The following is a 13,859-nucleotide window of genomic DNA, read 5'->3' on the forward strand; positions in this document are numbered from 1 at the left end:
GTCAAAGGGAATGGACGTCAAACCTCATTAGTGTTAGTGCTCCGTACTATGTTTACAAATTTGATCATTTCTTTCCATACGTATCTATTGCCTTCCTTCAGCCAGAAATTTTTCTCTTTCTGATGGAGTGGTTCGTGTTGGTAAGATTCTGTTTCCAAACATTAGCAGATATGACGTGGGCCATTCATCTAGCCCACTTTGGGTCTTGTTCTCCTTTTCTTTCCTGAGATTTCTTAATTGTACACTTTTTACCAGCCCGTTTTCTTTTAGTCTTTAAACATTCCTGACCATCTCGAATTACTCTGGCCCATCTTTCCATCTTCGTTGAACTTTGAACCATTTGTGTTTTTGCACATATGTGTCGCTCTTTTAATTCTTTCTCTATGCCGCATATTATACGCAAACAGTTCCTCACAGCAGCTTAGCCTGTGTGTGCAGCACACTGCTTTTCCGCTTTCAAATATTTCACATAAGTTCCATAACAAACACTAGGTACTCGCATATTTCTTGCCATAACAGAAACGGTTCTTCTCCTAATACTCCTTCAGTCATCGGTCTTACTTTCTCTTTCAAATTCCTTTCCTGCGCTTAACCTAGTGTATGGTGATGTTTCACTCGTAGAATTCTGACAGTCACATATATCAGGTTCCCCACATACAGTAAATAAATAATTCTGCCTCTCACTCTTGCCTTTGGAATATTTCCCTCCTCCAAATAAGCATTTCTAACCCTGGTCAGTCACTGTCACAGTATCACCACTGTACATGGTGGGTTTTCTTGCCTTAGCTTTCAAATTGTCTTCCACACGGCCATAATATTCACTTTCTTAAGTATACTTATACATACATAAACTCATTACACACTTGTACTATTCAATTCACCTCTGAATACCTTTACTCTGAACGTGGACATTCAAATGTTAAAATACTTATTCCATTGACTGAGGATTACATTAATTTTAAAGCATCTCGCCACTTGTATCTTCGTCATTTAGAAATTCATCTGTTCATTAAACGTTTCTCTAATATGTATTTCGCTGCAGAACAGCTAACAATTTTTCGTAAATTTCTTGCTTGCTTCTCTCCTTGATAGCTATTACCTCCAATTTACCTCTTGACTACCCCTTTCAACCTTCTGTATACCTACACGTTAATTTTTTTTTTTTTTTGGAGCTATATGTATAGAAAACCGTTTATATCCTTATCCCACCGTTTGTTGTTTTTATTCCCTCTTCCTACCCCTCTATAACCAAGACATTTCCAGCTGTCTCTGGAAATTTCGTGATGAAAAAGAGTAATCCATCAGCAGGGGTTTTCAACATTTTCCTCTCCCTGTACCCTTTCGGGCATGTGTAATGTCAGTAATGTACCCCCTTCACTTTGTATAACGTGGAAAACATGACCGACTCAGAAAAACATTCCATTCTGTATATTTGCAAGTACTGTAGAGAAACAACTAATTATATAACTCCTGACATAACCAACAATATTGTAAACTTGAATAATTCCTTATAATTATTTACCTCTGGCTATGCAGGAAATTTTCAAGGTTATGGTACTGAGTTGCAAAAAAAAACTAAATACATTATTATTACATTAGCTGCAAAGGGAGTCAATGAAATAGCTAAAACTGTTTTTTATTAACTTTTCTAGTTGGCCGAAGAGCAGTTTTTGCTAAAGCACATTGAAGGTCGGCATCTGAGATTCATTCGAGTGCCATGGGGAGCGCATAACCCCTGGCAGACCCTTGGCGTACCCCCGGAGGTGCGCGTACCCCAGGTTGAAAATCCCTGAGCTAGAGTGTTAGGGTTGCTGCATTTCTTGAAGAAATGTTAGACTATATAGTACAAGAACAAAACCCAGATTAGGCAAGGCTTGATTTTGTGAACAACGAAATTTAAGGAAAAGATTCTTGTAACTGAAGAGAGAAATTGAAAAGATAATGGAAATGGCCCATGAAGAGAATATTGACTTCTGGTCAGATTTGGAGGGGGAGTGGGGGCAGGTTTGCTACTGGACACGATGAACTGCCAGACATAAGGCTGGTGGCCTTAAATATTGGAAATTAAAATGGCAAATGATCATAAATGAATTTCCTGTTCAATGCTATTTGCAATTAGGGAAAATTAAAAGTTGAAATAACTGAATGGGTGAAGCTTTAGTAGTAAAGGGGTCACTAATTGAACATTAGGGTAGAGAGAGAGAGAGAGAGAGAGGGAGAGAGAGAGATAGATAGAGAGAGAGCGAGAGAGAGAGAGAAGAGAGAGAGAGAGAGCTTGGTGAACGTGAACCTCCTCTCAGACATGCCTCTTGGCCTCTGTTTCATGAGACAATATAATTTCTCGCTCTGCCTGACACAATAAATATTTCCCCTAAAGCCCGCACCAACATGCACACACCATATTTTTCCTGGATGAATTTTTTGTAATATTTGTGTTTTTCCTCTGGAATATGTTTTATTTTTGCTCTTTACGTGAGTAAAAAGTCATTTTCTCTCGAGTTATACTCCATATTTTATAACCCTAATTTAAATTCACTCTTTTTCTGCAATACTTTAGATGCAATTGCTGTTGTTTTTCTCTCGTGCCTGTGAATCTCAAGAGACTTTATTATACTTCCTTTTATACCATCTACAACAATAGAAGAGTGGCATTATCCTTTAAAATATGGAGCATAATGGCGTCTCGCAATTTCAGACAATATCTTGAGAACAAATGATGTTATCATTTACTCTTACGAATGACTTCCCACTTTAGCTTATTTCACACAAGTTTTTATCTCTCTCTCTCTCTCTCTCTCTCTCTCTCTCTCTCTCTCTCTCTCTCTCTCTCTCAGTGACTTCTCTCTCTTCTCCCTCTTCCTTTCTCTATCTCTCTCTCAGTGAACATTTAGTATATATATATATATATATATATATTATAATATATATATATATATAAATATATATATACACATATATATATTATATATATATATATATATATAATGATACACTTACACACATATACACTTGAAGAATACTGGTGGTTTCATTTTTTGAATTGTGAGTTTTTGGTTGTTACATGTATTGCGCACAGTTTTCCATTTGTGGCTTTATACAAATTCATTAGTCAGAACGTTACATGTATAGGATCACACAGGACAAATTGATATTTTTTATTTTGCATGGTCTAACTAATGAGTATCAGGAACTTTATAGTATTGTAAGTCAAATTAGCGAAGGTTATCGTACACTTGACAATGAACTCTTACGATCTAGAAAAATAAATGAAATATTTGAATGTTTGAAGGAGACAAGTAGATCTCTCCTTCCAGGTAAATAGTGGGTGCAGAAATTTGTGTGAACATTTAAAAGTACCAGGCAACGCAAATGTTTGTCGTATTTCACCCTTATGGATTAACTCGTACATGTAATGGCAGAATTAATTTTCAATTACATATAAAGGGAAGGGTTTTAGTTGAAGGTACCAATAATTTAAGAGCTGGAGAGAGAGAAAGAAACGAGATATTAGATGTATAACATTTAAGGTCACTGTTGAAGACATTTGCACCAAGTTAGCAGTTTTATATGATGAAACGTATGAAATGTTTTGAGGAAAGACTGAATTATGTAATTCGATGATGTAATTAGCATCTTATCTAGATAGTCACAGAACAGAGAGAGAGAGAGAGAGAGAGAGAGAGAGAGAGAGAGAGAGAGAGAGAGAGAGAGAGCCCTTTGTTTCCTAAAATGGAAAGGAGGGGGAATCCAAATTATTAATTAAACAAAATAAACAATTGAAAAAGGAAATAAAAATCATCGTGTTGAAATTCTATCTTGTTTGAGGCAAAGAGCTCTGCTTTGTTGAATAAGTGTGATAAAGTAACTTGTTTTACAGTTACTGTACAATTCAGGTAATAAATATTGGATAGTTGTTGGTAGTCAGAATGGCTGTAGGAAAAATGTCTTCGTTCTTTGTACAGTACGTTCAGTGTCACTGTAAATTGTTGAAGATAAAAATTATTACAGCGAACGCCCGAGGCAGTAGAAATCAGAATGGATTCTTGCAATAGTGGAAAACATCCATGTTTTCTGTCTTGAGCCAAAAGTGAGAGTTGTGCTGGAAATATACACAGTTTTTGTTAACAATGTCAGTCTTACAGCTGTGAAGACAATATTTAGGAATCTTCTTAAGGCCTTTTTCTCACTGATATATAAATACGGGAACAGTTAGGGCTTCTTCTGGAAAGCACTTAAATCACGTAGACATCGATCGCCGCAATTCTTTGCATGACTAACGATGAAGAGACGATTCTCAAGAGGAAAGGCAATCAGGTTCTCCCGCGCCAAAGAGGTCCAGAGCCGGTGATTTGACAGTCATCTCTGATGGGGGAATTATTCAATGAGGAATGAACGAAGGCGGGAGGAGGTTGAAAATCTTGAAACGATGATGCCCTGGGGAGACGTTTAATGGATCTTTTATTCTGTGTCCCCACTTCTTGAGTCCATTAAGACATTCCTTCGTGCGTAATGATATATTCTTGATTAATTGGATTAGCATGATTGGTTGAGGGATAAGTCTTCCCGATGTATCCGACATGATAGTAACGTAACATATTTATTTATTTATTTATTTATTTATTTATTTATTTTTTACAAAGCTTGTTTCAATCTAGGGATTAAACAAGTCTCTTCACTGACCAAGTCATATCTTTTGAATGTGCAAAACTAACATATTTCTTCGTTTATAAGGTTAATTACATTTAAACGCTTGTACTTGACTGCAGTTATATTTTTCCATTGTATTGATAGGGAATGTAAATGAACGGATATGATATACACAATTACCGTGACATTGTGTGTAAATGATTTCTCAATCGTTTGGAATAAATTGAAATAATCAGTACAAGGAATAGGAATAAAGGTCTGTTACACGTTACGCGGGGTAGTTTTCATGTGAGTTAAGTCGAAGTCTTTTACGTTCATACTAAATGCATTACCTCTATTTATTTGATAATTTTCGTGGATTTATCCAGTAGAAGAAAAATTTTACATCAGGTTTTTCGCCAAACGCTAGATTCTTTTGGGAAGCCTCATCAATGGAAAGAAATAGGAATCCTGGGATAGGTCTCTCGTGGACGAAGAGTAATCCTAACAACAAAGGGGCGGCCGCCATTCACCTCCACGAAGCGTAAAAAACAATGTGTCCTTCAAAATTGACCGCTCGTCGCACAGCGAAAGGACCCAAAAAACGTCCACAATACTCAATCATACGGTCAACGTGATGCAGTGATGGCTGGGAAGGGTTTCTCCATGATGGGAGAAGCAAGATGCTTTGGGTGGATGCTGCCAGTCTCTCTCTCTCTCTCTCTCTCTCTCTCTCTCTCTCGCTTTGCTTTTATGAACGACCGTGAATGGTATCTGTCTCTAAATTTATACGCGTTATTAGATATTTTGCGATGCTGCCAGTAATCATTGAAAAGTGGGATGCAGTACCGTCGGTGTATTAGAAAATTGATTGATTTTCTTTAACGAATAAAGGTATTATTATTATTAGTGTTATTATTATTATTCAGTGTGCATGCTTGGTTGTAATGGTTGGTCGAATTTTTTAAAATCTATGAATCAGTGGTCTTTTTTTTATAATGCTTTTACTTTTTCCCCATGTGTTACGCTATAATTATCCGGCGCTTTTCATGAAGTCATGAGAAAATTAATTTTGAGTTTTATAAGTAATATTGACGTTTATATTAGCGCCGTTTTTATGGAAAAATGTAATGGCGCCATTTCATTACATTGTAGCGAAAGCGTGAGTAAGAGGCAGCGTGTACAAACGTACTTATTTATTTATACAACTAACAGCCAGAGGAAAAGTAGAGCCTGACATCAGGCGAACAGAAACATAGTTTAAACACAATCACTTGTGTTTGTTGACAGATGGAAATATACGTATGAAGTGATACACAATATAAGGCTGAAGTTGAGGTGCAACATGACAATAATAATAAAGGAGAGATTTGTTTAAAAGATGCGTGACGTCTGGTGTGTTGCTTGTGTCCACGCGGTGGGGAGCGTAGTTGTTGTTGTAAGATAACTGGCCAGTGCGATAGCGTGTGGGGTCCACATGGTGACCCTACAGGACTCGACCCTTGGAGAGGCCTACGGTTTTAGGTCGGAGTTCAGTATGTATGCTGGATTTAGATGATCGATGGAATCCCATGCTTTTCTGCCGTCTACTGTCATCTTTTACTTTTTCTGGTAGGGGTTTAATGCCTTCTGGGCTTACTTGATGTCCCAGGAATTCCACCCTTTTCTTTGAACATTTGCATATGTCTCCCCTTACTATGAGTGTTTTCTTTGAGTATTTGTCGTACTTTTTTATGTCATTGAGATGCTGCTTGAGGTTACAGCAAAATATATGAATATCGTCAATGTAGACCACCATTCAGAATGGAAGGTTACCAAGCAGTTTGTCCATCAGTCTTTGGAAGGTTGCCCCTACATTGCGAAGGCCAGGCAGCTGTAGATGAATGTGTTGGTGCTGAAGGGGGTGATTGTCATCTCTATATCTTCCTTTGCTACTGGGACTTGGAAGTTTCCCTTCAGTAGGTCTATTTTGGTGAAGATCTTTGCTCAGTTCACCTGGTTGGTTATGTCTGCTATGTTTGGCAATGGGTATATATCTGGCTTAGTTTTGATGTTTAGTTGTTGGTAGTCTCTGCATGGGTGCCATGTTCCGTTGGGGTTTGGTACCATGTGAAGGGGGGGGGGGCTGCCCATGGGTTAGGGCATTTTGGCATATTTCCGCTTTCTCCATCTATTTGAACACCTGTTTGGCATAGATGACCTTCTTTGGGGCTAAATGTCTAAAGCCTATGAGTGTATTGGGTGCTCTTCAGTTTCTGTATGTTGCTGAATGTTATGCTTTGCTAGTTTGGTTAATTTGTGCTGCAGGTGGTCTTTGGAGACCTCTCTGTAGTCTTGTAGAAGTTGTCATATTTGCAGAAGTGGGGCAGCTGATGTGATGGGGCCCATCATCATGTCTGCTGCGATGAAGGTCCAACTGTAGTCTTTCCTGTTGAATGACACATTCATATCATGCCTCCTGCATATCTTGAATAATGGTCCGCTGGCAGTGGATACGTGGAGATGGTGGGTGGATGCTCCGGAGTTGACAAGAAATTCTTTCTGACCCTTTTTCCTTGATGTAGAAGCATGTGGAACCTCTTTGTTTGTACCTGGAAGAAAGATAGTAGTGGGTAGGCGCAGTTTCTCTGTGAGGCAACCGGTCTGCTCACCATTGATGTTTAGTTGGTTAGGTCACACTGGCGGGCTCTCTTCCAGAATCTCCAGTGGAAGTAGCACATCCCCTCTGGTTGTTTGTCTTTCTTCTGTCTGGTTTTCCACTTGATGAATTGCTTGGGGAAGTTTAGTTTGTATATGGGGCAGCTGGCCCTTCTGGGTCACTGTCTGATTCCATGTTGGTTGACTGCTGGGATCATTATGGTGGTGGTGGTGCTGCTGTTGGTCTGTGTGGGCTCTGCCTTCTTGTAGGCCATGTGCTCTTAAGGAATTCTTTGATTGGCACGGTGGAGGTGTTGAGCATGGCTACCACTAATTAGCCGGGTAGTCTTGTGAGCAGTTACCTCTCTTGCAAGGCCTAGGGATGATTCAGGTTGGCTGTCTCTGGCCTCCGCAACTGTTTGTAGACATGCAATGGCTGCTCGTCTCCTATGGGCACACACTCAGTTGAGGAATTTCTTGGCTCTAAGGGCGGGTGGTATGCTGAAAGACGGCTTCGGCTGGTCCTTCTACATTTCATAATTGACGGTGGTCTGAAGTTTTGTGAGCCATCATACAGCTTGCTCGAAGACGTCGTCTGGCAGAAATTCGAGGACAGCATCTGCTTTGCGTGTTGGGGAAGTAATTTTCTTCAGTTGGAGGATTGTTTCCGACCTGAAGAACCAAGCTTCAGAGATGTGTGGCATGAATAGAGGTAGGTAGACTTACAGAGGCAGCCATGAGGGTCTCGCTTGAGATGCCGACATCGACTGTTTTGGCTGGGTTGTTCATCTCCGTGGTCACCAGTATAGCAAAGGTGTGAGTAAGAGGCAGCATCTATCAACTTAACTGATATGTTCATACAACAAACAGACAGGTCAATAGCTTTGCGAGTGGAAATATAGTGCCAGACATCAGGTGAACAGAAACAATTACAGGCTGCTCTAGGAGCAAGAGCCCGTTCTGGCACAAAGCCAGCGAAATCATAACCAACCAGAAACAAATGAAACACAACCACTTGGGTTTGTTGACAGATGGAAATATACATATAAATTCATACGCAATACAGGAGTGAAGTTAGTACAGACGGCTGAAAAGCTGACAATGCCATGCTTTTGGTGATGACGATAGATTTGATATGACAATAATAATAAGGGAGATATATGTATAAAAGATACGTGATTAAAAGATGCGTGATTTATATATATATATATATATATATATATATATATATATATATATATATATATATATATATATATATATATATATATATATGTATATATATATATATAATTCATTCAGAGAGAGAGAGAGAGAGAGAGAGAGAGAGAGAGAGAGAGAGAGATAGAGAGAGAGAGAGAGAGAGTTTGACACACATACTGACTTCTGTTAACACCTTTTTAATGGATACGCATTAGTTATTCGTGCAAGGGTAAGTGTAACGCTAGTTCTAACTGCAAATTTCATATGACAGCGCAAATATTAAGGGGGAAAAAATCTAAATTGATTTTGGAAGTTTTAGTCCACCATGTTTTTAACTCCTGATGTCAATAGAAAATGAACTGGATTCATAGAAAACGGTCTATAAAGTATTTTAGAATGGGGGACTAGTTCAATCCCTTCAGTAAGGTTGGCCATTTTTTATTTTTATCCCCCATTGGATTTGCTTCATATGTTGATTAGATTTATGTTGCTGTTCAGGACAGATGTAACTCTAATACATCTTAATATACGAGGGAATGAAAAGGACTTAGCTCTTGTATTTTAAAACTGTCAGCTGGCATAGTTCGAAACTTCAGTTAAAATTTTATTATAATGATAGGTCAGTTAAAATTTTATTATAATGATAGGTACTCGTACGAAACACCAGATCGGCAGTGTTTGATCTGGTTTTTTGTACCTATCTATAAACTAGTTTTTGTTCGGCCATTTTTAATTTGTCAGGTTATGACGTCATCAAAAAGTATATGATCAGTAAACTCAAGGACGTGACCCTTTCTAAGTATTGGGGCAAGGAACACCGGCCAGGAAATACTAGGGTATATTTACTAACTTAGGTTTGTCGTGATTTTATACTTATCATATTTCTTATATTATCCAGCTATCTGGGTGCTCATATTCTTCTCGAATCTACAAATACATATAGTTCCTTACCACGGTGATGTCTTACATGCGTGTTTAGTAATCGAATGATTTGTTCACATAATCAACGTTATTGACCTGCTTCGGATTTAAAATAATGAATTTCAAGCTGCCGTTTAAACTGATAAAACTCTCTCCCTAGGAAAGGCAGATGAAGCGATACTGGAATGACGGTAGTCTTTTTCAAGCTACTATACTGGAATGTTTCTCAAAGATTATTTCCCGTTTCCCTTCCCACCTCCACCCCACCCGTTTCAGGAGAGAGTAATCAAAATTACAACTTTATCAATGCCAAGTAAGTGTAAAAGATGCATAACCTTGCAGTCGGAGTTTGTGGATGTAGAACTGGCAAATGGTCCGTCTTAAAAAGTAAAAACACGCAAAAAGGGGATTGGCGATTTAGTTTTTTGTCTTATTTACTCCATACAAATTATTGTATTCACAGCCTTGAATCGTGGATATCATGCAGTATTTTTGTGGGCTCTTAAACGTTTATTATAATGACTATTAAATACAATATAAAGTATGGTCGAAGGTAGCTGAATTCATCGTTGTTTATTTACCTTCCCAGCGAAATTGTCAGTTTGTAGATGTGTAATATACACACGATCAAGAATGTTGAGTATTTGTATATGGTTCTTCAGAATTAAGTTCTTTACAAAATAATAGTAAAAAAATAATAAAACCCAGTTCAGTAAGTATTGCCTACTGGAGTCGAAATTATGAGAGAGCCACTTGAAATTTTTCTTCGCACAAAGAAAACGCGAGTGACAGAAACAATTAATGTGATGCACCAGGCTCTGATCTTGTTTACATTGGATGAAAACACGAGTGATTGGCTTCTTGAAAAGTGCCTGCTAAGGAGAAATTTGCATTATGATTGAGGAGTTTGCTGAAGTTTGGAATATGTCAGTATTTGGAATAAGACTTTGAGTATATTTGAATATTGTGTGAATATTGAAAAAGATATATATTTCAATGTCTACATTATTCAATAATATCTTGACATTTTTTCCCTTGCCTCTTATGCTTTTTATACACCTGAGCTCTTTAGGGGCTCTATTGGTTATTGTCAGGAACGATTGCTTGATGGTAAGTGCTCTGGTGGATATATATATATATATATATATATATATATATATATATATATATATATATATATATATATAATTAAAATCTCAGATGAGCAACTGAGTAATTTCTTGATTGGTAATAAACATCATCCATCCATTTATCCATCCACTATAAATTTGTGATTGAATTCACTGAGAGTACCATCCAAACTTTGTATTTTGATCTTCGATGGTTAGATTCTTTGATTTGAGGAATCCTTCGATTCAAATGACTATCAAAAACACTTAGTGGTTGAAATCAAGGATATCCAGAATTTTTAGCTTTCGTCCCAGAAACGTTAGTTGTAAATTGTCCTTTGCCATTCTTTATTGCAATCTTGATGTTTGGGTATTTGTTTCCCTTTTTGGTAGGGTATGACAAACATTTTGTGTAATCATAGGTGCTGTCCTCATCTTTTCTCTGGTGTCATCTGCAGGTTATCCTTATGTTTCTTACAGGTACTCTTGAGTTGCTGTTGAGTAAAGGTGATGAAGAGAAATCTTCTTACCTCAGGCAATAGGTTACATATGCCGAGTATCTGTTTCCTCCATTTAATTCACTGGGTTAGTCATCCTCATAGCCCTGTTGGCTTTTCATCGATCACATTTCCCCCACCAGGAGGTTGAGTGTGTTTGTGTGTGTGTGTGTGTGTGTGTGTTCATCTGTCTCTTAGCAGACTGAATCTGCTTCTTGAATGAATCTATTAGATTTTGGTAGGAATCCGAGTTTTAATCTAGGAACAAGGTTTTTTCTTTATTGCTGTGTGTATTGTTTTGTTGACTGAATTATTCGTAAAGAAAACTGCATAGTAAATAAGGCAGAGTATTTGAATGATTCATTTCAAGTGCGTAGATGATTTCATGAAAGAATATGTAATACCAATGTTTGGGGAAATATATTACTGCTGCGGTGAAAGTTTGCGATCCTTGATTGCCCTTCACAGTTTTTAATGTTATCGTAATTTAAGTTATCCACGTTCTTGTAATCTCTTTCTTTTGGTGGTCCAACAGGCTTCTTTTCTTTGTTCTCTTCACAGGTTTATTAGAAAAGTCTTTGTATAAAATGCTACGTCTTTATTGTACAGTAAATCAATCATTATTGGTTAAATCTTGAACATCGGCATTATTTACGTAGGTCATATGCTTAGTATGAGGTCAACTTTCCAAGTGAATATTAACACTTGAATAAGTAACTGCTTGAAGAAATGATTTGTTTCAAGTAACGAGTACCCAGTGTTTATTTTGACTTTAAACTGTTTATACTTGCAATAATTTTGTTTATCGGAAACAGACTAGATTATTAACTTGATTCACTTATGTAAATAAATTGAGAGGGAAATGAAAACTCATCATAAAACACAAGTCCAAGCGCTGAAGAGAGATACAAGTCAGAAAAAAAAAACATAGGAATTATGGCAGAGGAATAGAAGAGAGTCTGAGTGAAAAAGTTTGAAAAATGTTAGGTAACAGAGCAGCCCCTGGATTATTTCTTCTCGGCATAAACGTGAGAGACTGGATGGCGAAATGCTTGTGATGAAACCGGATGAGGGCGTTAAATAAAGAAAATGGTTTGATTCTCTAATAATATGCATGTGTACGTTTGGATACGCTATCGTTTTAGATGTAGAAACACTTAAAGAAAACGAGGAATATCATGTTTTTAACATCTGTATTTCGAAGAAGCGTAACATCAGTATGTTATTTCCGCATATGTGATAAGCATTACCCTGAAATGATTAAAAATTTACATTTTGTTGACAGCAGTATTTCGACTTCTCAACATGCTGATACTTTTTATGGAAAAAGAACCTCTAGTATTACCATTTTTTCATGGAAATTGTAAAGGAATGAAGATAGAGTATCATCCTTACTTACAGTGCTACAAAATAATTGTGGAAGTGTGTCCTATACATACTTTATGATCTCACTTCTGTTGAAGTCAGCATTTTCTACCCCGCTCCATCTTTTCCAGTGTTAAAAGGGGAAAAAAAGACGAAAAAGAAGAGGAAGAGCTGTTTATTGGCCTCGTATCCGCTGTGTTTTCATCTCTCTGTTCCACTTCGGCTGCGTTCTCGTATGAGAGGAGCATAGGACCTAAACATCAACACAAACTCCTCCAAGGGTGAGAGTTCCTTCTTTCACCTTCGTTGATTCTTATAGACATCTCTCTTGGTCCTTTTTTATCGCTGGCGGCACTTACAGAAATGATGAAGAGCAGCAGTGGAATACAAATCCTTATCTTTTCATTTTCTTACGACTTCGCCGCGGTTAAGATCCATTGTCTCCATTTGTTAGGAGGTTAACACCTTCACTTTGTCTGCCTGTCTCATTATAAAAATGAGATAATACGCTCTGGTGCATAAGACTTTGTAGTTTTGCTTCAGAATCGTTGAATTTAATGCAACGTTCCCCTTCTCATCATAAGGCACGTCTCTCTCTCTCTCTCTCTCTCTCTCTCTCTCTCTCTCTTCTCTCTCTCTCTCTCCCCTTCACTTGTGTGTTATTTCTCTTGATTTCTACCATGTGAGTGAAATATAAGAAAAAAAAAGTTAGCAGGCAATTCTTTAGTATATTTTTGCCACGTGGAAAGTTTCATTCCAGTATCATCAATTTTACAGGTGAAAGGGAAGGAAATTGGAACACCTTTTGTTGACATTTCCATTATTCTGAGGAATTAACTCTCAGCCCCTTTTAACGAGGTGACGGTAATACAATTTAGGTGACGTTCTCTTTAGTCTGATTAATTGATCATTAACTAAATTCTCTTTAAAGTTAGAAATGATGCTATTCATTCGTTGATTCGACTTCAGTTCTGAGATAATGAATTTTGATTTTTCTTCGGTTTGGCTTTTCCCCTCACGTTAATTTATGGGTTGAAATACATATAATGTTAGTGCTCGTGTGCATTTGCCCTCTCTCTCTCTCTCTCTCTCTCTCTCTCTCTCTCTCTCGCTCTCTCTCTCTCTTCTTCTCTCTCTCTCTCTCTCTATCTCTCTTCAATAATATGTATATCTATAATATATATATATATATATATTATTTATGTAATATATATATATATATTTATGATATATATATATATATATATATATATATATATATATATATATGTGTGTATGTGTGTGTGTGTGTAAATAAAGGTTTTTTTGCCACGAAGGAAGAAATGAAAAAGCGAGATAGCCAAGTACTTTCGGTCCTGTTCGGACCCTTTACTGAAAGGGTCCGAACAGGACCGAAAGTACTCAGCTATCTCGCTTTTTCATTTCTTCCTTCGTGGCAAAAAATCCTTTATTTATACATAGCATCACGTTTTATATACTTCGTGATCAAGTTATTCATATG

Source organism: Macrobrachium nipponense, chromosome 29, assembly GCF_015104395.2.
Source record: "Macrobrachium nipponense isolate FS-2020 chromosome 29, ASM1510439v2, whole genome shotgun sequence".
In the NCBI taxonomy this organism is placed as follows: domain Eukaryota; kingdom Metazoa; phylum Arthropoda; class Malacostraca; order Decapoda; family Palaemonidae; genus Macrobrachium; species Macrobrachium nipponense.